We start from the raw sequence: 27,619 nt of genomic DNA on the forward strand, positions 1-27,619 counted from the left end.
TAGTGTATTCTTAAGCTTAAGGTGATGTATAATTAAATTTTGAATTCAGTTAACTTATTTTGTTTCTCAGATTGTTTTTAAAATGTATGTACAATTAATTGTTTATGTTCATTCTCGAGAGTTTAAAGTGACGTATAGTTATTAAACATAGTATTTAATATTGTACTCTTAACGCGGAAGTGATATACAGTTAACTTTTGTATTCAGTTAACATTTTTCTTTCTGAAATTGCTTTAAAAAGTATGTAAAAACGTTTTTATTTTCTTTCTTGAGTGCTAAAAGTGATGCAAAGTTATTAAGCTTACTACTTTATATTGTATTCTCAACCCTAAACTGATACACAGTGCGTTTTTGAATAAATTGTCAAGTTATTTGAGTGATGAACACTGGTAGAAAATCCTGATTACTACTGGAACATTTTGATTTTAAGGTGACGACTACTGGTGCAAGGATTTTAAAATATTGTTTTTCCTTCAAGGGCTACTCCTTTTTGAATTCTGACTACATGGTCACTATAGGAAGGATCAGTGAGTCTTTCCAACTATGGTACAGCTCCGACAGATTCACGATGCTCAGAGAAGAGACAAAATAGTATGTTTTCAAACTTAAAGTGAGAACCACTGGCGTTTTTACCTTGCTATGCAAAAGTAAGTGAGTACTCCAATGGGGTTCCAATGCGGTACCTAATTTCTGCATTTTAGATATATGGAAATACATGTCTCTAAAATGTAAAGAACTGATTTTTTTTTAGGGGGGGGGGGGAATAAACTATAGGTATGTGGGGCTTGCATACTTGACGCTACAATTCGGAAATTGAATTAAAATATGACTAACGGCTATCAAGATGTTGTCAAATAAAGGGAGGACCAACACAGTTAAGGGGTTTTCGTGTTAGATGCTAAAATTTCCGAAATCGGTCATGGAAAGTTAATAAACACCAGTAGCAATTTCATCTTAAAGTAATTAGATATCTTCATGGGGTGTTAGAACATCATGGAGTCTACCAAAATTAAATTTTAAAAGCTTTTGAAAATATAATCTGACATTTGTAAACAGTATTTGAAATATGTATTTACCCAAGACTTCCAGCTAGTACATCTAACATCTGGAGAAACACTGTGAAATAAAAGCTTGAAATTTCGGAAACAATTATTGGTCGCAACAAAATTAAATAAGATGGTACTTCTATGGGTTAAATCAGTACCTCAGTACAATTTCGATCGAAAGATTAGTTCAGTCCTAGGTTTTCTTCAGGCAATTCCAAGGGTTCATCGAGCTGTGCAAAAGAATGAAAATTCGCTGTCAATATCTAAGATAGTAAATAAGATATAAGGAATTATATATTTTATGACGTGAAAATAGAGATCTTTATGGATTTGTACTTTTGGGTCTTTCCTAAAAGAAAAAAATTCAGAAAACTACTGTATATACCTTAATAGACAATTCAGTGGGCGGGGACACAGTAGCTTAGTGGTAGGGTATTTAACTAATCTTTTTTTTTTTTGCAGAAACTATTGGAGTATTCACTTAACCCATAGAAATACGATCATACTTAACTCCCTATTTAATTTTAAAATTAAATAAAAGGAAATATTTCAGTGTAGCGACCCACGATTATGCATTTTAGTCTCAGGGAGATTATGATTAAAGCAAGTGAATGTTGTTGACAGAATTGATGGAATGCAAAGGTGGGAGGAGAGTACCCCGAGAAAACCCACGAATACGATGTCCACTACAAACTGACTTGGCCGTGGATCGAACCAAGAACCCAATACACCAGAGGTAAGCACTCTACCACTAAGCCACTGTGCCCCCGCCCATTTAATTGTCTATTAAGGTATATACGGTTGTTCTCTGAAATTTCTTCTTCTTACAGCAAATACTCAAAAGTACAAATCCATGTGGGTCTCTATTTTTACGACGTCATAAAATACATAATTCCTTATATCTCGCTTGCTATATTAGATATTGACAAAAAATGTTCACTTTATTTCAGAGCCCGATGAACGCTTGGAATTGTCCAAAGAAAATTTAGAGCTGAATTAATCTTTCGATCGAAATTGTACTGACGAGTCTGAGGTTCTCACTTAACCCATATAAGTACCATCTTATTTAACTTTTGTTAGGATCAATAATTGTTTTCTGAAATTTCAAGATCTAATACGCTTTTATTGTATGGTGTCTCTCTAGCTGCTAGATGTACTAGCTGGAACTTTTAGGTAAATACATATTTCTAATACTCTTTACAAATGTCAAAATATATTTTACAAAACTTTTAAAATTTAATCTTGGTAGACCCCATGATGTTCTTAAACTCCATGGAAATACCTAATTATTTTAAGATGAAATTGCTACTGATGCTTATTAACTTTACATGACCGGTTTCGGAAATTTTACCACCTAACACGAAAACCCCATAACTATATGGATCCTCCCTTTATTTGACAATATCTTGATAGTCATATTTTAATTAATTTTCTAAATTGTACTGTCTAATATGCAAGCTCCACGTACCTATGGTGTCGCTTTTTATTTCACCATATTTCGGTAACTGTTAGGCGTACCGACTTGCGGTTTCGGTAAACACACACCTCTAACGTTCTTTAAAACGTTATTAAGACATATTTTAGAATATTTAGAAATGAGAGTTCTGGGAATATCATGGTACCCGAAAACCCCCATCAGGGCGTGTGTGTAGTGTATTTAATTGAAACTACTTTTGAGGTTGTTGTAAGCCCTCGTAATTACGTTTCCGAAACTGCACCATCTAGTACGCAAACTCCACAGTTCTGTAGTGTCGCTCTTTATTTTCCCATATCTCGATATCCATAAGGCTTACCGAGTTGAGGTTTTCGGTAAACAGATGTCAGTTCCTTACATTTTAGAGACATATATTTTCATATATCTAAAAAATACAGACATTAGGTACCCCATGGTAGCCCGAACACCATTGAGGTACCCACTTACTTTTGAATGGTAATACATTTTGAGTTGTTGTTCAGCATCAATAAACACTTCATAGTTTTTCTACGTGCAACCCAAAAGTCCATACCTGACCGAACAGATTTTGTCCATTTAATCTCAAAAATGTTAAGATACTTTGTATTGTTAAGTACAACCAAATTAAGCACACTGAATATAACATTTTAAATATTTTCTGATTTTTGTTGCAGGTATTTCGTGCATCAAACCAGGATTCTGCTTGAAAGACAGTCAAAAGAAGCAGTGTAGGTTGTGGCTAAAAGTACGCCCTTTCTGAAGACAGACTCAGTTGTACTTACATTATTTTGTACGAATATATAACCCTAATAAAGATACTGTACTACAAATTATTTCTTTCTTCCATAAATTATAATAAAATATTATCTCTGTTTAAAGAAAATGATTGTTAATGTTAAGTCATTTTAATTCTTTTTCTCTGTAATAAGAACATTATCCCTAGCAATATTTTTTATCTTTGTGCTATTGCGATTGGATGAAGTAAAATTCTATACGAAGCACTATTATTTCAGACATGCATTAATAACTAATGTATTGTTCTGTATGTAAGACAATGTGTATACTGAACATGTCTAGCGAAGGTGTTGTTTTAATACAGAATCTATAACTCAGCTTTTCAGTAGTCAACTTTATTGGGAATCCGAAGAAAAGAAGTTAAAAAAAAAAAAATGTTGGACTTACCAGCGTGTGTGTGTTCGAATTCTGGACTAATCCAAATTATCCAGAGAAATCATTATATATTTCTTTGTTGCTATTTCAGAAGTATCCTTTATCCAAGTCGTATGAAACGGAGACTTCATACATCGCTATACTTTGTATGAACTATGTTCCGTATTTACTTAATCACTTTGTAACTTTCTCTAGTGTTGACAAGGCCGCAGGTGTCAATCGAATAGTTTAGTGTTTCACTCATGTCACCTTGTGACTAAGGTACGTCCTGTCGGTATATATATGGTACTGGGTTCAATTAGCGATAAAATACATTTTTAGCGTTAAACAAATGCAAAAATCTACACGAAATGAGATACCGTGATCTCTGACTTACGGATAACACCAAGCAACTAATGGTACTGAGTGTGATTGAGTTTACTAATTACTATTTGGCTAAAATCAGTGTTCCTTTATCTATAGTTCTTTTCGTGCTTTGAATTGCAAAGTTTGAAATAACCGTTTTAAATTATTGTGTATATATATCTTCCGAGTAATTCTGAGAATCATTGCTCTTTCTTTAAGCAATGTATGAGACTGTTAAATTGCTCTTTCCTTAAAATGTTGCACTAAGAAGGATGCATCCAGGAAAGTCCAAATTTGCAGAATGTCTATAGCAGGGAAGAATAAATATGTTTAGTCGATGGCTGCACAACGCCTCCGCTGTCACCACGTTGTCACACAGCGAATACAGCGAACGTTTAAGAGTATTCTGCACTTACTATTAGGTATCGGCCTGGGAACTTTGGCGCATCTACCCAGTCTCCTTCTTGGTGTTTCATTTTTAATGGCGAGTACTGAGTAGGAATAATATTGTAAGCGAATGCGTTTCCGGCTGACACCACACTTTTAATTATTGCGACATTAAAAAAAAAAAAAAAAAAAAAACCTGTTAATTAAAATGTACAGAGAAGTTATTTCTGGAAAATTCTATTCAGGCCTCTTGTGGTAACAACTGCACTTTAGTAGAAGATACTATTAAGGAAAAGAATGAGGTAAAATAATCTTTATATCGTACAAGCAATGGATGATAACAGCTTAATAAATGATTGTACGTAAATCTTGTTTGAGTTTGAATATAGGATTGTATAAGGCTGGGCATTTTGCATTATTATTGAGGTGCTGCAACTAACTAACTGCAAACCATATGATAAATTCTTACAGTAATATATCACATATTGATTTACTCTGTATGGAAACGAAAATAGTTTAATATATGGTTAACCTCCTTTGTGCCAGGGGCGGATCCAGAGGGGGGCGATCGGGGCGATCGCCCCCCCCCACAAGAGGAAACTTTCTTATTTTATATATAAATAAACCCATCCATAACAAGTTTGGAGCTCTTAAAAGTAGCAGTATTACCGCCGACCGCCCCCCCCCCAGAAGTCCGTCCTGGATCCGCCCCTGCTTTGTGCCCATAATTTTAAAATTAACGCTTGTGTCACTTTTCAACACTTGACTTTGCAGTAGCTTTCCAACGAATTAGCAGGAAGCCCAAACTTATAGGACACCCTGCAGGTAAATACATTTCTTTGGACAGCTTCACTGCTCCAAACTAAGATTTGAAAAGTGTAGTATTGTTAATTTTATTATTATTGGCACAAAGGAGATCAACCATATTTTAAGCTATTTTTGTTTTCATACAGAGTAAAACAATATTTGACAACATTACAGTAAGAATGTATCATGCACTTTGCAGTATGTTGCAGCACTTTAATAATGGTGCACTATACGTACACTCTAGATCCTGCATATGTCCGATCCATACATTACAAGAAGGCAATACGTATTCGATACAGGTAAAATCTGTATATTTCATATGGACAACCTATTAGCTATATACATCCAATCTATACATTACATATGGCCAACCTGTACGCGACATACGTATAATCTATATGCTGCATGCAGACAGTTTGTAAGCTACATATATGCACTCTGTATGGTGCATACGGATATTCTGTATGCTGTATCTGGACAAGCTGTGTGCGACATAAGGAAAATCTGTATAATACATACGTACAATACGTATACTGTATCTAGTCGTACGTATGGGGCACAAGTACAATATAGATGCTGTCTCGGGGTTGAACGCAAGAAACATACGTACAGAACGTATATTGCATACTTCTTGAAATCATGCTCCGTCCTGATAGTCAGTGTATGTCGTCATTATTAACCCACATGCTACATACGACCCTGACGTCACAAAGCTAGATATTACCTCCGTATATACTTGTTACTGCAGATAACATCACACGAATGACGTCATTGCACTTGTGCAGACAGTACGTATAATACATACTTTTTCAGCTATACGTTTGCTGCAGGATGTTATATACGGTTGTACGTTAAGTCCAGAAACTACAGAAATTACGAATGTAACCTACGTTTTTAAGTATGCCACCTACATTTTTTTTTCTCAGTGCAGCACTTCTCTCATAGCGGTCGCAAACCCGGGTCCCTATGGCTGAAAAAAAGTACGTTATCCTGTACCATGTTTGTTACTACTTTATTCTTTTTTTCAAAATAACGCATATTTCACTGCATTTCCCTACACTGACACACCACTAGGTTGCTTGCATATGACACCCGAGGATCACATATGCGTATTTTTACGTAACACAAAGAGAAACTACCTAATTCTATCAAACTTATATATTTTTCTGAAATCGAAGTGTTATCTTGTCTTCTGCAACGGGTTATTTTGATGCACCCTGTATATATATTTTCAATGTTAGAACAAAAAAAAATGTTTTCATATTCTACACATCAGGATAGGTACGAAAGGCACAAATTAGCAGAAAAAGCATAAAATAATGAAGTTAGAAACAAATATTCTATATGAACGACTATAACCCTTACCTTTTCTATGAGATCACATGACGCACACCTTCTGTCAAAAATTGATTCCAATTACCACGGAGCTATTCAATGTTGTTTTAATTTTCTGATTTCACGTAAAAATGTTGGCTGGCAACCGCCTAACAATATATTATATGTCATTATGTGCATATTGAATTGTTACTAATTGTCGTGTATTATAATCTGTTTTGGTCTATATCTTAAGAACCATTTAACATATTTTCACGAAATAAAGCTCAAACTCGAGTACCAGCACTTCTCTCATAGAGGACGTAAACCCGGGTCCCTATGGCTGAAAAAAGGTACCTTATCCTGTACCATGTTTGTTACTACTTTATTCTTTTTTTCAAAATAACGCATATTTCACTGCATTTCCCTACACTGACACACCACTAGGTTGCTTGCATATGACACCCGAGGATCACATATGCGTATTTTTACGTAACACAAAGAGAAACTACCTAATTCTATCAAACTTATATATTTTTCTGAAATCGAAGTGTTATCTTGTCTTCTGCAACGGGTTATTTTGATGCACCCTGTATATATATTTTCAATGTTAGAACAAAAAAAATGTTTTCATATTCTACACATCAGGATAGGTACGAAAGGCACAAATTAGCAGAAAAAGCATAAAATAATGAAGTTAGAAACAAATATTCTATATGAACGACTATAACCCTTACCTTTTCAATGAGATCACATGACGCACACCTTCTGTCAAAAATTGATTCCAATTACCACGGAGCTATTCAATTTTGTTTTAATTTTCTTATTTCACGTAAAAATGTTGGCTGGCAACCGCCTAACAATATATTATATGTCATTATGTGCATATTGAATTGTTACTAATTGTCGTGTATTATAATCTGTTTTGGTCTATATCTTAAGAACCATTTAACATATTTTCACGAAAGAAAGCTCAAACTCGAGAACCAGCACTTCTCTCACAGAGGACGTAAACCCGGGTCCCTATGGCTGAAAAAAGGTACCTTATCCTGTACCATGTTTGTTACTACTTTATTCTTTTTTTCAAAATAACGCATATTTCACTGCATTTCCCTACACTGACACACCACTAGGTTGCTTGCATATGACACCCGAGGATCACATATGCGTATTTTTACGTAACACAAAGAGAAACTACCTAATTCTATCAAACTTATATATTTTTCTGAAATCGAAGTGTTATTTTGTCTTCTGCAGCGCTATATTTTGATGCACCCTGTATATATATTTTCGATGTCAGAGCAAAATATGTTGTTTTCATATTCTACACATCAAGATAGGTAGGAAAAGCACAAATTAGCAGAATAAAAATAAAATAATGAAGTTAGAAACATATATTCTACATGAACGACTTTAACCCTTACCTTTTCAATGAGATCACATGACGCACACCTTCTGTCAAAAATTGATTCCAATTACCACGGAGCTATTCAATTTTGTTTCAATTTTCTTATTTCACGTAAAAATGTTGGCTGGCAACCGCCTAACAATATATTATATGTCATTATGTGCATATTGAATTGTTACTAATTGTCGTGTATTATAATCTGTTTTGGTCTATATCTTAAGAACCATTTAACATATTTTCACGAAATAAAGCTCAAACTCGAGTACCAGCACTTCTCTCATAGAGGTCGTAAACCCGGGTCCCTATGGCTGAAAAAAGGTACCTTATCCTGTACCATGTTTGTTACTACTTTATTCTTTTTTTCAAAATAACGCATATTTCACTGCATTTCCCTACACTGACACACCACTAGGTTGCTTGCATATGACACCCGAGGATCACATATGCGTATTTTTACGTAACACAAAGAGAAACTACCTAATTCTATCAAACTTATATATTTTTCTGAAATCGAAGTGTTATCTTGTCTTCTGCAACGGGTTATTTTGATGCACCCTGTATATATATTTTCAATGTTAGAACAAAAAAAATGTTTTCATATTCTACACATCAGGATAGGTACGAAAGGCACAAATTAGCAGAAAAAGCATAAAATAATGAAGTTAGAAACAAATATTCTATATGAACGACTATAACCCTTACCTTTTCTATGAGATCACATGACGCACACCTTCTGTCAAAAATTGATTCCAATTACCACGGAGCTATTCAATTTTGTTTTAATTTTCTTATTTCACGTAAAAATGTTGGCTGGCAACCGCCTAACAATATATTATATGTCATTATGTGCATATTGAATTGTTACTAATTGTCGTGTATTATAATCTGTTTTGGTCTATATCTTAAGAACCATTTAACATATTTTCACGAAAGAAAGCTCAAACTCGAGTACCAGCACTTCTCTCATAGAGGACGTTAACCCGGGTCCCTATGGCTGAAAAAAGGTACCTTATCCTGTACCATGTTTGTTACTACTTTATTCTTTTTTTCAAAATAACGCATATTTCACTGCATTTCCCTACACTGACACACCACTAGGTTGCTTGCATATGACACCCGAGGATCACATATGCGTATTTTTACGTAACACAAAGAGAAACTACCTAATTCTATCAAACTTATATATTTTTCTGAAATCGAAGTGTTATTTTGTCTTCTGCAGCGCTATATTTTGATGCACCCTGTATATATATTTTCGATGTCAGAGCAAAATATGTTGTTTTCATATTCTACACATCAAGATAGGTAGGAAAAGCACAAATTAGCAGAATAAAAATAAAATAATGAAGTTAGAATCATATATTCTACATGAACGACTTTAACCCTTACCTTTTCAATGAGATCACATGACGCACACCTTCTGTCAAAAATTGATTCCAATTACCACGGAGCTATTCAATTTTGTTTTAATTTTCTTATTTCACGTAAAAATGTTGGCTGGCAACCGCCTAACAATATATTATATGTCATTATGTGCATATTGAATTGTTACTAATTGTCGTGTATTATAATCTGTTTTGGTCTATATCTTAAGAACCATTTAACATATTTTCACGAAATAAAGCTCAAACTCGAGTACCAGCACTTCTCTCATAGAGGTCGTAAACCCGTTTCCCTATGGCTGATGAAAGGTACCTTATCCTGTACCATGTTTGTTACTACTTTATTCTTTTTTTCAAAATAACGCATATTTCACTGCATTTCCCTACACTGACACACCACTAGGTTGCTTGCATATGACACCCGAGGATCACATATGCGTATTTTTACGTAAGACAAAGAGAAATTACCTAATTCTATCAAACTTATATATTTTTCTGAAATCGAAGTGTTATTTTGTCTTCTGCAGCGCTATATTTTGATGCACCCTGTATATATATTTTCGATGTCAGAACAAAATATGTTGTTTTCATATTCTACACATCAGGACATGTACGAAAAGCACAAATTAGCAGAATAAAAATAAAATAATGAAGTTAGAAACATATATTCTACATGAACGACTTTAACCATTACCTTTTCAATGAGATCACATGACGCACACCTTCTGTCAAAAATTGATTCGAATTACCACGGAGCTATTCAATTTTGTTTTAATTTTCTGATTTCACGTAAAAATGTTGGCTGGCAACCGCCTAACAATATATTATATGTCATTATGTGCATATTGAATTGTTACTAATTGTCGTGTATTATAATCTGTTTTGGTCTATATCTTAAGAACCATTTAACATATTTTCACGAAATAAAGCTCAAACTCGAGTACCAGCACTTCTCTCATAGCGGTCGCAAACCCGGGTCCCTATGGCTGAAAAAAAGTACCTTATCCTGTACCATGTTTGTTACTACTTTATTCTTTTTTTCAAAATAACGCATATTTCACTGCATTTCCCTACACTGACACACCACTAGGTTGCTTGCATATGACACCCGAGGATCACATATGCGTATTTTTACGTAACACAAAGAGAAACTACCTAATTCTATCAAACTTATATATTTTTCTGAAATCGAAGTGTTATCTTGTCTTCTGCAACGGGTTATTTTGATGCACCCTGTATATATATTTTCAATGTTAGAACAAAAAAAATGTTTTCATATTCTACACATCAGGATAGGTACGAAAGGCACAAATTAGCAGAAAAAGCATAAAATAATGAAGTTAGAAACAAATATTCTATATGAACGACTATAACCCTTACCTTTTCTATGAGATCACATGACGCACACCTTCTGTCAAAAATTGATTCCAATTACCACGGAGCTATTCAATTTTGTTTCAATTTTCTGATTTCACGTAAAAATGTTGGCTGGCAACCGCCTAACAATATATTATATGTCATTATGTGCATATTGAATTGTTACTAATTGTCGTGTATTATAATCTGTTTTGGTCTATATCTTAAGAACCATTTAACATATTTTCACGAAATAAAGCTCAAACTCGAGTACCAGCACTTCTCTCATAGAGGACGTAAACCCGGGTCCCTATGACTGAAAAAAGGTACCTTATCCTGTACCATGTTTGTTACTACTTTATTCTTTTTTTCAAAATAACGCATATTTCACTGCATTTCCCTACACTGACACACCACTAGGTTGCTTGCATATGACACCCGAGGATCACATATGCGTATTTTTACGTAACACAAAGAGAAACTACCTAATTCTATCAAACTTATATATTTTTCTGAAATCGAAGTGTTATTTTGTCTTCTGCAGCGCTATATTTTGATGCACCCTGTATATATATTTTCGATGTCAGAGCAAAATATGTTGTTTTCATATTCTACACATCAAGATAGGTAGGAAAAGCACAAATTAGCAGAATAAAAATAAAATAATGAAGTTAGAAACATATATTCTACATGAACGACTTTAACCCTTACCTTTTCAATGAGATCACATGACGCACACCTTCTGTCAAAAATTGATTCCAATTACCACGGAGCTATTCAATTTTGTTTCAATGTTCTTATTTCACGTAAAAATGTTGGCTGGCTACCGCCTAACAATATATTATATGTCATTATGTGCATATTGAATTGTTACTAATTGTCGTGTATATAATCTGTTTTGGTCTATATCTTAAGAACCATTTAACATATTTTCACGAAATAAAGCTCAAACTCGAGTACCAGCACTTCTCTCATAGCGGTCGCAAACCCGGGTCCCTATGGCTGAAAAAAAGTACGTTATCCTGTACCATGTTTGTTACTACTTTATTCTTTTTTTCAAAATAACGCATATTTCACTGCATTTCCCTACACTGACATACCACTAGGTTGCTTGCATATGACACCCGAGGATCACATATGCGTATTTTTACGTAACACAAAGAGAAACTACCTAATTCTATCAAACTTATATATTTTTCTGAAATCGAAGTGTTATCTTGTATTCTGCAACGGGTTATTTTGATGCACCCTGTATATATATTTTCAATGTTAGAACAAAAAAAATGTTTTCATATTCTACACATCAGGATAGGTACGAAAGGCACAAATTAGCAGAAAAAGCATAAAATAATGAAGTTAGAAACAAATATTCTATATGAACGACTATAACCCTTACCTTTTCTATGAGATCACATGACGCACACCTTCTGTCAAAAATTGATTCCAATTACCACAGAGCTATTCAATTTTGTTTTAATTTTCTTATTTCACGTAAAAATGTTGGCTGGCAACCGCCTAACAATATATTATATGTCATTATGTGCATATTGAATTGTTACTAATTGTCGTGTATATAATCTGTTTTGGTCTATATCTTAAGAACCATTTAACATATTTTCACGAAATAAAGCACAAACTCGAGTACCAGCACTTCTCTCATAGCGGTCGCAAACCCGGGTCCCTATGGCTGAAACAAAGTACCTTATTCTCTACCATGTTTGTTACTACTTTATTCTTTTTTTCAAAATAACGCATATTTCACTGCATTTCCCTACACTGACACACCACTAGGTTGCTTGCATATGACACCCGAGGATCACATATGCGTATTTTTACGTAACACAAAGAGAAACTACCTAATTCTATCAAACTTATATATTTTTCTGAAATCGAAGTGTTATTTTGTCTTCTGCAGCGCTATATTTTGATGCACCCTGTATATATATTTTCGATGTCAGAACAAAATATGTTGTTTTCATATTCTACACATCAGGACATGTACGAAAAGCACAAATTAGCAGAATAAAAATAAAATAATGAAGTTATAAACATATATTCTACATGAACGACTTTAACCCTTACCTTTTGAATGAGATCACATGACGCACACCTTCTGTCAAAAATTGATTCCAATTACCACGGAGCTATTCAATTTTGTTTTAATTTTCTGATTTCACGTAAAAATGTTTGCTGGCAACCGCCTAACAATATATTGTATGTGATTATGTGCATATTGAATTGTTACTAATTGTCGTGTATTATAATCTGTTTTGGTCTATATCTTAAGAACCATTTAACATATTTTCACGAAATAAAGCTCAAACTCGAGTACCAGCACTTCTCTCATAGCGGTCGCAAACCCGGGTCCCTATGGCTGAAAAAAAGTACGTTATCCTGTACCATGTTTGTTACTACTTTATTCTTTTTTTCAAAATAACGCATATTTCACTGCATTTCCCTACACTGACACACCACTAGGTTGCTTGCATATGACACCCGAGGATCACATATGCGTATTTTTACGTAACACAAAGAGAAACTACCTAATTCTATCAAACTTATATATTTTTCTGAAATCGAAGTGTTATTTTGTCTTCTGCAGCGCTATATTTTGATGCACCCTGTATATATATTTTCGATGTCAGAGCAAAATATGTTGTTTTCATATTCTACACATCAAGATAGGTAGGAAAAGCACAAATTAGCAGAATAAAAATAAAATAATGAAGTTAGAAACATATATTCTACATGAACCACTTTAACCCTTACCTTTTCAATGAGATCACTTGACGCACACCTTCTGTCAAAAATTGATTCCAATTACCACGGAGCTATTCAATTTTGTTTCAATTTTCTTATTTCACGTAAAAATGTTGGCTGGCAACCGCCTAACAATATATTATATGTCATTATGTGCATATTGAATTGTTACTAATTGTCGTGTATATAATCTGTTTTGGTCTATATCTTAAGAACCATTTAACACATTTTCACGAAATAAAGCTCAAACTCGAGTACCAGCACTTCTCTCATAGCGGTCGCAAACCCGGGTCCCTATGGCTGAAAAAAAGTACGTTATCCTGTACCATGTTTGTTACTACTTTATTCTTTTTTTCAAAATAACGCATATTTCACTGCATTTCCCTACACTGACATACCACTAGGTTGCTTGCATATGACACCCGAGGATCACATATGCGTATTTTTACGTAACACAAAGAGAAACTACCTAATTCTATCAAACTTATATATTTTTCTGAAATCGAAGTGTTATTTTGTCTTCTCCAGCGCTATATTTTGATGCACCCTGTATATATATTTTCGATGTCAGAGCAAAATATGTTGTTTTCATATTCTACACATCAAGATAGGTAGGAAAAGCACAAATTAGCAGAATAAAAAAAAATAATGAAGTTAGAAACATATATTCTACATGAACGACTTTAACCCTTACCTTTTCAATGAGATCACATGACGCACACCTTCTGTCAAAAATTGATTCCAATTACCACGGAGCTATTCAATTTTGTTTCAATTTTCTTATTTCACGTAAAAATGTTGGCTGGCTACCGCCTAACAATATATTATATGTGATTATGTGCATATTGAATTGTTACTAATTGTCGTGTATATAATCTGTTTTGGTCTATATCTTAAGAACCATTTAACATATTTTCACGAAATAAAGCTCAAACTCGAGTACCAGCACTTCTCTCATAGCGGTCGCAAACCCGGGTCCCTATGGCTGAAAAAAAGTACGTTATCCTGTACCATGTTTGTTACTACTTTATTCTTTTTTTCAAAATAACGCATATTTCACTGCATTTCCCTACACTGACATACCACTAGGTTGCTTGCATTTGACACCCGAGGATCACATATGCGTATTTTTACGTAACACAAAGAGAAACTACCTAATTCTATCAAACTTATATATTTTTCTGAAATCGAAGTGTTATCTTGTATTCTGCAACGGGTTATTTTGATGCACCCTGTATATATATTTTCAATGTTAGAACAAAAAAAATGTTTTCATATTCTACACATCAGGATAGGTACGAAAGGCACAAATTAGCAGAAAAAGCATAAAATAATGAAGTTAGAAACAAATATTCTATATGAACGACTATAACCCTTACCTTTTCTATGAGATCACATGACGCACACCTTCTGTCAAAAATTGATTCCAATTACCACGGAGCTATTCAATTTTGTTTTAATTTTCTTATTTCACGTAAAAATGTTGGCTGGCAACCGCCTAACAATATATTATATGTCATTATGTGCATATTGAATTGTTACTAATTGTCGTGTATATAATCTGTTTTGGTCTATATCTTAAGAACCATTTAACATATTTTCACGAAATAAAGCTCAAACTCGAGTACCAGCACTTCTCTCATAGCGGTCGCAAACCCGGGTCCCTATGGCTGAAACAAAGTACCTTATTCTCTACCATGTTTGTTACTACTTTATTCTTTTTTTCAAAATAACGCATATTTCACTGCATTTCCCTACACTGACACACCACTAGGTTGCTTGCATATGACACCCGAGGATCACATATGCGTATTTTTACGTAACACAAAGAGAAACTACCTAATTCTATCAAACTTATATATTTTTCTGAAATCGAAGTGTTATTTTGTCTTCTGCAGCGCTATATTTTGATGCACCCTGTATATATATTTTCGATGTCAGAACAAAATATGTTGTTTTCATATTCTACACATCAGGACATGTACGAAAAGCACAAATTAGCAGAATAAAAATAAAATAATGAAGTTATAAACATATATTCTACATGAACGACTTTAACCCTTACCTTTTGAATGAGATCACATGACGCACACCTTCTGTCAAAAATTGATTCCAATTACCACGGAGCTATTCAATTTTGTTTTAATTTTCTGATTTCACGTAAAAATGTTTGCTGGCAACCGCCTAACAATATATTATATGTGATTATGTGCATATTGAATTGTTACTAATTGTCGTGTATTATAATCTGTTTTGGTCTATATCTTAAGAACCATTTAACATATTTTCACGAAATAAAGCTCAAACTCGAGTACCAGCACTTCTCTCATAGCGGTCGCAAACCCGGGTCCCTATGGCTGAAAAAAAGTACGTTATCCTGTACCATGTTTGTTACTACTTTATTCTTTTTTTCAAAATAACGCATATTTCACTGCATTTCCCTACACTGACACACCACTAGGTTGCTTGCATATGACACCCGAGGATCACATATGCGTATTTTTACGTAACACAAAGAGAAACTACCTAATTCTATCAAACTTATATATTTTTCTGAAATCGAAGTGTTATTTTGTCTTCTGCAGCGCTATATTTTGATGCACCCTGTATATATATTTTCGATGTCAGAGCAAAATATGTTGTTTTCATATTCTACACATCAAGATAGGTAGGAAAAGCACAAATTAGCAGAATAAAAATAAAATAATGAAGTTAGAAACATATATTCTACATGAACGACTTTAACCCTTACCTTTTCAATGAGATCACATGACGCACACCTTCTGTCAAAAATTGATTCCAATTACCAGGGAGCTATTCAATTTTGTTTCAATTTTCTTATTTCACGTAAAAATGTTGGCTGGCAACCGCCTAACAATATATTATATGTCATTATGTGCATATTGAATTGTTACTAATTGTCGTGTATATAATCTGTTTTGGTCTATATCTTAAGAACCATTTAACATATTTTCACGAAATAAAGCTCAAACTCGAGTACCAGCACTTCTCTCATAGCGGTCGCAAACCCGGGTCCCTACGGCTGAAAAAAAGTACGTTATCCTGTACCATGTTTGTTACTACTTTATTCTTTTTTTTCAAAATAACGCATATTTCACTGCATTTCCCTACACTGACATACCACTAGGTTGCTTGCATATGACACCCGAGGATCACATATGCGTATTTTTACGTAACACAAAGAGAAACTACCTAATTCTATCAAACTTATATATTTTTCTGAAATCGAAGTGTTATCTTGTATTCTGCAACGGGTTATTTTGATGCACCCTGTATATATATTTTCAATGTTAGAACAAAAAAAATGTTTTCATATTCTACACATCAGGATAGGTACGAAAGGCACAAATTAGCAGAAAAAGCATAAAATAATGAAGTTAGAAACAAATATTCTATATGAACGACTATAACCCTTACCTTTTCTATGAGATCACATGACGCACACCTTCTGTCAAAAATTGATTCCAATTACCACGGAGCTATTCAATTTTGTTTTAATTTTCTTATTTCACGTAAAAATGTTGGCTGGCAACCGCCTAACAATATATTATATGTCATTATGTGCATATTGAATTGTTACTAATTGTCGTGTATATAATCTGTTTTGGTCTATATCTTAAGAACCATTTAACATATTTTCACGAAATAAAGCTCAAACTCGAGTACCAGCACTTCTCTCATAGCGGTCGCAAACCCGGGTCCCTATGGCTGAAACAAAGTACCTTATTCTCTACCATGTTTGTTACTACTTTATTCTTTTTTTCAAAATAACGCATATTTCACTGCATTTCCCTACACTGACACACCACTAGGTTGCTTGCATATGACACCCGAGGATCACATATGCGTATTTTTACGTAACACAAAGAGAAACTACCTAATTCTATCAAACATATATTTTTCTGAAATCGAAGTGTTATCTTGTCTTCTGCAACGGGTTATTTTGATGCACCCTGTATATATATTTTCGATGTCAGAGCAAAATATGTTGTTTTCATATTCTATACATCAAGATAGGTAGGAAAAGCACAAATTAGCAGAATAAAAATAAAATAATGAAGTTAGAAACATATATTCTACATGAACGACTTTAACCCTTACCTTTTGAATGAGATCACATGACGCACACCTTCTGTCAAAAATTGATTCCAATTACCACGGAGCTATTCAATTTTGTTTTAATTTTCTGATTTCACGTAAAAATGTTTGCTGGCAACCGCCTAACAATATATTATATGTGATTATGTGCATATTGAATTGTTACTAATTGTCGTGTATTATAATCTGTTTTGGTCTATATCTTAAGAACCATTTAACATATTTTCACGAAATAAAGCTCAAACTCGAGTACCAGCACTTCTCTCATAGCGGTCGCAAACCCGGGTCCCTATGGCTGAAAAAAAGTACGTTATCCTGTACCATGTTTGTTACTACTTTATTCTTTTTTTCAAAATAACGCATATTTCACTGCATTTCCCTACACTGACACACCACTAGGTTGCTTGCATATGACACCCGAGGATCACATATGCGTATTTTTACGTAACACAAAGAGAAACTACCTAATTCTATCAAACTTATATATTTTTCTGAAATCGAAGTGTTATTTTGTCTTCTGCAGCGCTATATTTTGATGCACCCTGTATATATATTTTCGATGTCAGAGCAAAATATGTTGTTTTCATATTCTACACATCAAGATAGGTAGGAAAAGCACAAATTAGCAGAATAAAAATAAAATAATGAAGTTAGAAACATATATTCTACATGAACGACTTTAACCCTTACCTTTTCAATGAGATCACATGACGCACACCTTCTGTCAAAAATTGATTCCAATTACCACGGAGCTATTCAATTTTGTTTTAATTTTCTTATTTCACGTAAAAATGTTGGCTGGCAACCGCCTAACAATATATTATATGTGATTATGTGCATATTGAATTGTTACTAATTGTCGTGTATATAATCTGTTTTGGTCTATATCTTAAGAACCATTTAACATATTTTCACGAAATAAAGCTCAAACTCGAGTACCAGCACTTCTCTCATAGCGGTCGCAAACCCGGCTCCCTATGGCTGAAAAAAAGTACGTTATCCTGTACCATGTTTGTTACTACTTTATTCTTTTTTTCAAAATAACGCATATTTCACTGCATTTCCCTACACTGACACACCACTAGGTTGCTTGCATATGACACCCGAGGATCACATATGCGTATTTTTACGTAACACAAAGAGAAACTACCTAATTCTATCAAACTTATATATTTTTCTGAAATCGAAGTGTTATTTTGTCTTCTGCAGCGCTATATTTTGATGCACCCTGTATATATATTTTCGATGTCAGAACAAAATATGTTGTTTTCATATTCTACACGTCAGGACATGTACGAAAAGCACAAATTGGCAGAATAAAAATAAAATAATGAAGTTATAAACATATATTCTACATGAACGACTTTAACCCTTACCTTTTCAATGAGATCACATGACGCACACCTTCTGTCAAAAATTGATTCGAATTACCACGGAGCTATTCAATTTTGTTTTAATTTTCTGATTTCACGGAAAAATGTTGGCTGGCAACCGCCTAACAATATATTATATGTGATTATGTGCATATTGAATTGTTACTAATTGTCGTGTATTATAATCTGTTTTGGTCTATATCTTAAGAACCATTTAACATATTTTCACGAAATAAAGCTCAAACTCGAGTACCAGCACTTCTCTCATAGCGGTCGCAAACCCGGGTCCCTATGGCTGAAAAAAAGTACGTTATCCTGTACCATGTTTGTTACTACTTTATTCTTTTTTTCAAAATAACGCATATTTCACTGCATTTCCCTACACTGACACACCACTAGGTTGCTTGCATATGACACCCGAGGATCACATATGCGTATTTTTACGTAACACAAAGAGAAACTACCTAATTCTATCAAACTTATATATTTTTCTGAAATCGAAGTGTTATCTTGTCTTCTGCAACGGGTTATTTTGATGCACCCTGTATATATATTTTCAATGTTAGAACAAAAAAATGTTTTCATATTCTACACATCAGGATAGGTACGAAAGGCACAAATTAGCAGAAAAAGCATAAAATAATGAATTTAGAAACAAATATTCTATATGAACGACTATAACCCTTACCTTTTCTATGAGATCACATGACGCACACCTTCTGTCAAAAATTGATTCCAATTACCACGGAGCTATTCAATTTTGTTTCAATTTTCTTATTTCACGTAAAAATGTTGGCTGGCAACCGCCTAACAATATATTATATGTCATTATGTGCATATTGAATTGTTACTAATTGTCGTGTATTATAATCTGTTTTGGTCTATATCTTAAGAACCATTTAACATATTTTCACGAAATAAAGCTCAAACTCGAGTACCAGCACTTCTCTCATAGAGGTCGTAAACCCGGGTCCCTATGGCTGATAAAAGGTACCTTATCCTGTACCATGTTTGTTACTACTTTATTCTTTTTTTCAAAATAACGCATATTTCACTGCATTTCCCTACACTGACACACCACTAGGTTGCTTGCATATGACACCCGAGGATCACATATGCGTATTTTTACGTAACACAAAGAGAAACTACCTAATTCTATCAAACTTATATATTTTTCTGAAATCGAAGTGTTATTTTGTCTTCTGCAGCGCTATATTTTGATGCACCCTGTATATATATTTTCGATGTCAGAACAAAATATGTTGTTTTCATATTCTACACATCAGGACATGTACGAAAAGAACAAATTAGCAGAATAAAAATAAAATAATGAAGTTATAAACATATATTCTACATGAACGACTTTAACCCTTACCTTTTCAATGAGATCACATGACGCACACCTTCTGTCAAAAATTGATTCGAATTACCACGGAGCTATTCAATTTTGTTTTAATTTTCTGATTTCACGTAAAAATGTTGGCTGGCAACCGGCTAACAATATATTATATGTGATTATGTGCATATTGAATTGTTACTAATTGTCGTGTATTATAATCTGTTTTGGTCTATATCTTAAGAACCATTTAACATATTTTCACGAAATAAAGCTCAAACTCGAGTACCAGCACTTCTCTCATAGCGGTCGCAAACCCGGGTCCCTATGGCTGAAAAAAAGTACGTTATCCTGTACCATGTTTGTTACTACTTTATTCTTTTTTTCAAAATAACGCATATTTCACTGCATTTCCCTACACTGACACACCACTAGGTTGCTTGCATATGACACCCGAGGATCACATATGCGTATTTTTACGTAACACAAAGAAAAACTACCTACTTCTATCAAACTTATATATTTTTCTGAAATCGAAGTGTTATTTTGTTTTCTGCAGCGCTATATTTTGATGCACCCTGTATATATATTTTCGATGTCAGAGCAAAATATGTTGTTTTCATATTCTACACATCAGGACATGTACGAAAAGCACAAATTAGCAGAATAAAAATAAAATAATGAAGTTATAAACATATATTCTACATGAACGACTTTAACCCTTACCTTTTCAATGAGATCACATGATGCACACCTTCTGTCAAAAATTGATTCCAATTACCACGGAGCTATTCAATTTTGTTTTAATTTTCTTATTTCACGTAAAAATGTTGGCTGGCAACCGCCTAACAATATATTATATGTCATTATGTGCATATTGAATTGTTACTAATTGTCGTGTATTATAATCTGTTTTGGTCTATATCTTAAGAACCATTTAACATATTTTCACGAAATAAAGCTCAAACTCGAGTACCAGCACTTCTCTCATAGCGGTCGCAAACCCGGGTCCCTATGGCTGAAAAAAAGTACGTTATCCTGTACCATGTTTGTTACTACTTTATTCTTTTTTTCAAAATAACGCATATTTCACTGCATTTCCCTACACTGACACACCACTAGGTTGCTTGCATATGACACCCGAGGATCACATATGCGTATTTTCACGTAACACAAAGAGAAACTACCTAATTCTATCAAACTTATATATTTTTCTGAAATCGAAGTGTTATCTTGTCTTCTGCAACGGGTTATTTTGATGCACCCTGTATATATATTTTCAATGTTAGAACAAAAAAAATGTTTTCATATTCTACACATCAGGATAGGTACGAAAGGCACAAATTAGCAGAAAAAGCATAAAATAATGAAGTTAGAAACAAATATTCTATATGAACGACTTTAACCCTTACCTTTTCAATGAGATCACATGACGCACACCTTCTGTCAAAAATTGATTCGAATTACCACGGAGCTATTCAATTTTGTTTTAATTTTCTGATTTCACGGAAAAATGTTGGCTGGCAACCGCCTAACAATATATTATATGTGATTATGTGCATATTGAATTGTTACTAATTGTCGTGTATTATAATCTGTTTTGGTCTATATCTTAAGAACCATTTAACATATTTTCACGAAATAAAGCTCAAACTCGAGTACCAGCACTTCTCTCATAGCGGTCGCAAACCCGGGTCCCTATGGCTGAAAAAAAGTACGTTATCCTGTACCATGTTTGTTACTACTTTATTCTTTTTTTCAAAATAACGCATATTTCACTGCATTTCCCTACACTGACACACCACTAGGTTGCTTGCATATGACACCCGAGGATCACATATGCGTATTTTTACGTAACACAAAGAGAAACTACCTAATTCTATCAAACTTATATATTTTTCTGAAATCGAAGTGTTATCTTGTCTTCTGCAACGGGTTATTTTGATGCACCCTGTATATATATTTTCAATGTTAGAACAAAAAAATGTTTTCATATTCTACACATCAGGATAGGTACGAAAGGCACAAATTAGCAGAAAAAGCATAAAATAATGAATTTAGAAACAAATATTCTATATGAACGACTATAACCCTTACCTTTTCTATGAGATCACATGACGCACACCTTCTGTCAAAAATTGATTCCAATTACCACGGAGCTATTCAATTTTGTTTCAATTTTCTTATTTCACGTAAAAATGTTGGCTGGCAACCGCCTAACAATATATTATATGTCATTATGTGCATATTGAATTGTTACTAATTGTCGTGTATTATAATCTGTTTTGGTCTATATCTTAAGAACCATTTAACATATTTTCACGAAATAAAGCTCAAACTCGAGTACCAGCACTTCTCTCATAGAGGTCGTAAACCCGGGTCCCTATGGCTGATAAAAGGTACCTTATCCTGTACCATGTTTGTTACTACTTTATTCTTTTTTTCAAAATAACGCATATTTCACTGCATTTCCCTACACTGACACACCACTAGGTTGCTTGCATATGACACCCGAGGATCACATATGCGTATTTTTACGTAACACAAAGAGAAACTACCTAATTCTATCAAACTTATATATTTTTCTGAAATCGAAGTGTTATTTTGTCTTCTGCAGCGCTATATTTTGATGCACCCTGTATATATATTTTCGATGTCAGAACAAAATATGTTGTTTTCATATTCTACACATCAGGACATGTACGAAAAGAACAAATTAGCAGAATAAAAATAAAATAATGAAGTTATAAACATATATTCTACATGAACGACTTTAACCCTTACCTTTTCAATGAGATCACATGACGCACACCTTCTGTCAAAAATTGATTCGAATTACCACGGAGCTATTCAATTTTGTTTTAATTTTCTGATTTCACGTAAAAATGTTGGCTGGCAACCGGCTAACAATATATTATATGTGATTATGTGCATATTGAATTGTTACTAATTGTCGTGTATTATAATCTGTTTTGGTCTATATCTTAAGAACCATTTAACATATTTTCACGAAATAAAGCTCAAACTCGAGTACCAGCACTTCTCTCATAGCGGTCGCAAACCCGGGTCCCTATGGCTGAAAAAAAGTACGTTATCCTGTACCATGTTTGTTACTACTTTATTCTTTTTTTCAAAATAACGCATATTTCACTGCATTTCCCTACACTGACACACCACTAGGTTGCTTGCATATGACACCCGAGGATCACATATGCGTATTTTTACGTAACACAAAGAAAAACTACCTACTTCTATCAAACTTATATATTTTTCTGAAATCGAAGTGTTATTTTGTTTTCTGCAGCGCTATATTTTGATGCACCCTGTATATATATTTTCGATGTCAGAGCAAAATATGTTGTTTTCATATTCTACACATCAGGACATGTACGAAAAGCACAAATTAGCAGAATAAAAATAAAATAATGAAGTTATAAACATATATTCTACATGAACGACTTTAACCCTTACCTTTTCAATGAGATCACATGATGCACACCTTCTGTCAAAAATTGATTCCAATTACCACGGAGCTATTCAATTTTGTTTTAATTTTCTTATTTCACGTAAAAATGTTGGCTGGCAACCGCCTAACAATATATTATATGTCATTATGTGCATATTGAATTGTTACTAATTGTCGTGTATTATAATCTGTTTTGGTCTATATCTTAAGAACCATTTAACATATTTTCACGAAATAAAGCTCAAACTCGAGTACCAGCACTTCTCTCATAGCGGTCGCAAACCCGGGTCCCTATGGCTGAAAAAAAGTACGTTATCCTGTACCATGTTTGTTACTACTTTATTCTTTTTTTCAAAATAACGCATATTTCACTGCATTTCCCTACACTGACACACCACTAGGTTGCTTGCATATGACACCCGAGGATCACATATGCGTATTTTCACGTAACACAAAGAGAAACTACCTAATTCTATCAAACTTATATATTTTTCTGAAATCGAAGTGTTATCTTGTCTTCTGCAACGGGTTATTTTGATGCACCCTGTATATATATTTTCAATGTTAGAACAAAAAAAATGTTTTCATATTCTACACATCAGGATAGGTACGAAAGGCACAAATTAGCAGAAAAAGCATAAAATAATGAAGTTAGAAACAAATATTCTATATGAACGACTATAACCCTTACCTTTTCTATGAGATCACATGACGCACACCTTCTGTCAAAAATTGATTCCAATTACCACGGAGCTATTCAATTTTGTTTTAATTTTCTTATTTCACGTAAAAATGTTGGCTGGCAACCGCCTAACAATATATTATATGTCATTATGTGCATATTGAATTGTTACTAATTGTCGTGTATTATAATCTGTTTTGGTCTATATCTTAAGAACCATTTAACATATTTTCACGAAATAAAGCTCAAACTCGAGTACCAGCACTTCTCTCATAGAGGACGTAAACCCGGGTCCCTATGGCTGAAAAAAGGTACCTTATCCTGTACCATGTTTGTTACTACTTTATTCTTTTTTTCAAAATAACGCATATTTCACTGCATTTCCCTACACTGACACACCACTAGGTTGCTTGCATATGACACCCGAGGATCACATATGCGTATTTTTACGTAACACAAAGAGAAACTACCTAATTCTATCAAACTTATATATTTTTCTGAAATCGAAGTGTTATTTTGTCTTCTGCAGCGCTATATTTTGATGCACCCTGTATATATATTTTCGATGTCAGAACAAAATATGTTGTTTTCATATTCTACACATCAGGACATGTACGAAAAGAACAAATTAGCAGAATAAAAATAAAATAATGAAGTTATAAACATATATTCTACATGAACGACTTTAACCCTTACCTTTTCAATGAGATCACATGACGCACACCTTCTGTCAAAAATTGATTCGAATTACCACGGAGCTATTCAATTTTGTTTTAATTTTCTTATTTCACGTAAAAATGTTGGCTGGCAACCGCCTAACAATATATTATATGTGATTATGTGCATATTGAATTGTTACTAATTGTCGTGTATTATAATCTGTTTTGGTCTATATCTTAAGAACCATTTAACATATTTTCACGAAATAAAGCTCAAACTCGAGTACCAGCACTTCTCTCATAGCGGTCGCAAACCCGGGTCCCTATGGCTGAAAAAAAGTACGTTATCCTGTACCATGTTTGTTACTACTTTATTCTTTTTTTCAAAATAACGCATATTTCACTGCATTTCCCTACACTGACACACCACTAGGTTGCTTGCATATGACACCCGAGGATCACATATGCGTATTTTCACGTAACACAAAGAGAAACTACCTAATTCTATCAAACTTATATATTTTTCTGAAATCGAAGTGTTATCTTGTCTTCTGCAACGGGTTATTTTGATGCACCCTGTATATATATTTTCAATGTTAGAACAAAAAAAATGTTTTCATATTCTACACATCAGGATAGGTACGAAAGGCACAAATTAGCAGAAAAAGCATAAAATAATGAAGTTAGAAACAAATATTCTATATGAACGACTTTAACCCTTACCTTTTCAATGAGATCACATGACGCACACCTTCTGTCAAAAATTGATTCGAATTACCACGGAGCTATTCAATTTTGTTTTAATTTTCTGATTTCACGGAAAAATGTTGGCTGGCAACCGCCTAACAATATATTATATGTGATTATGTGCATATTGAATTGTTACTAATTGTCGTGTATTATAATCTGTTTTGGTCTATATCTTAAGAACCATTTAACATATTTTCACGAAATAAAGCTCAAACTCGAGTACCAGCACTTCTCTCATAGCGGTCGCAAACCCGGGTCCCTATGGCTGAAAAAAAGTACGTTATCCTGTACCATGTTTGTTACTACTTTATTCTTTTTTTCAAAATAACGCATATTTCACTGCATTTCCCTACACTGACACACCACTAGGTTGCTTGCATATGACACCCGAGGATCACATATGCGTATTTTTACGTAACACAAAGAGAAACTACCTAATTCTATCAAACTTATATATTTTTCTGAAATCGAAGTGTTATCTTGTCTTCTGCAACGGGTTATTTTGATGCACCCTGTATATATATTTTCAATGTTAGAACAAAAAAATGTTTTCATATTCTACACATCAGGATAGGTACGAAAGGCACAAATTAGCAGAAAAAGCATAAAATAATGAATTTAGAAACAAATATTCTATATGAACGACTATAACCCTTACCTTTTCTATGAGATCACATGACGCACACCTTCTGTCAAAAATTGATTCCAATTACCACGGAGCTATTCAATTTTGTTTCAATTTTCTTATTTCACGTAAAAATGTTGGCTGGCAACCGCCTAACAATATATTATATGTCATTATGTGCATATTGAATTGTTACTAATTGTCGTGTATTATAATCTGTTTTGGTCTATATCTTAAGAACCATTTAACATATTTTCACGAAATAAAGCTCAAACTCGAGTACCAGCACTTCTCTCATAGAGGTCGTAAACCCGGGTCCCTATGGCTGATAAAAGGTACCTTATCCTGTACCATGTTTGTTACTACTTTATTCTTTTTTTCAAAATAACGCATATTTCACTGCATTTCCCTACACTGACACACCACTAGGTTGCTTGCATATGACACCCGAGGATCACATATGCGTATTTTTACGTAACACAAAGAGAAACTACCTAATTCTATCAAACTTATATATTTTTCTGAAATCGAAGTGTTATTTTGTCTTCTGCAGCGCTATATTTTGATGCACCCTGTATATATATTTTCGATGTCAGAACAAAATATGTTGTTTTCATATTCTACACATCAGGACATGTACGAAAAGAACAAATTAGCAGAATAAAAATAAAATAATGAAGTTATAAACATATATTCTACATGAACGACTTTAACCCTTACCTTTTCAATGAGATCACATGACGCACACCTTCTGTCAAAAATTGATTCGAATTACCACGGAGCTATTCAATTTTGTTTTAATTTTCTGATTTCACGTAAAAATGTTGGCTGGCAACCGCCTAACAATATATTATATGTGATTATGTGCATATTGAATTGTTACTAATTGTCGTGTATTATAATCTGTTTTGGTCTATATCTTAAGAACCATTTAACATATTTTCACGAAATAAAGCTCAAACTCGAGTACCAGCACTTCTCTCATAGCGGTCGCAAACCCGGGTCCCTATGGCTGAAAAAAAGTACGTTATCCTGTACCATGTTTGTTACTACTTTATTCTTTTTTTCAAAATAACGCATATTTCACTGCATTTCCCTACACTGACACACCACTAGGTTGCTTGCATATGACACCCGAGGATCACATATGCGTATTTTTACGTAACACAAAGAAAAACTAC

The sequence above is a fragment of the Thermobia domestica genome, chromosome 16 (assembly GCF_964235325.1).
Source record: "Thermobia domestica chromosome 16, izTheDome1.hap1.1, whole genome shotgun sequence".
Taxonomy (NCBI): domain Eukaryota; kingdom Metazoa; phylum Arthropoda; class Insecta; order Zygentoma; family Lepismatidae; genus Thermobia; species Thermobia domestica.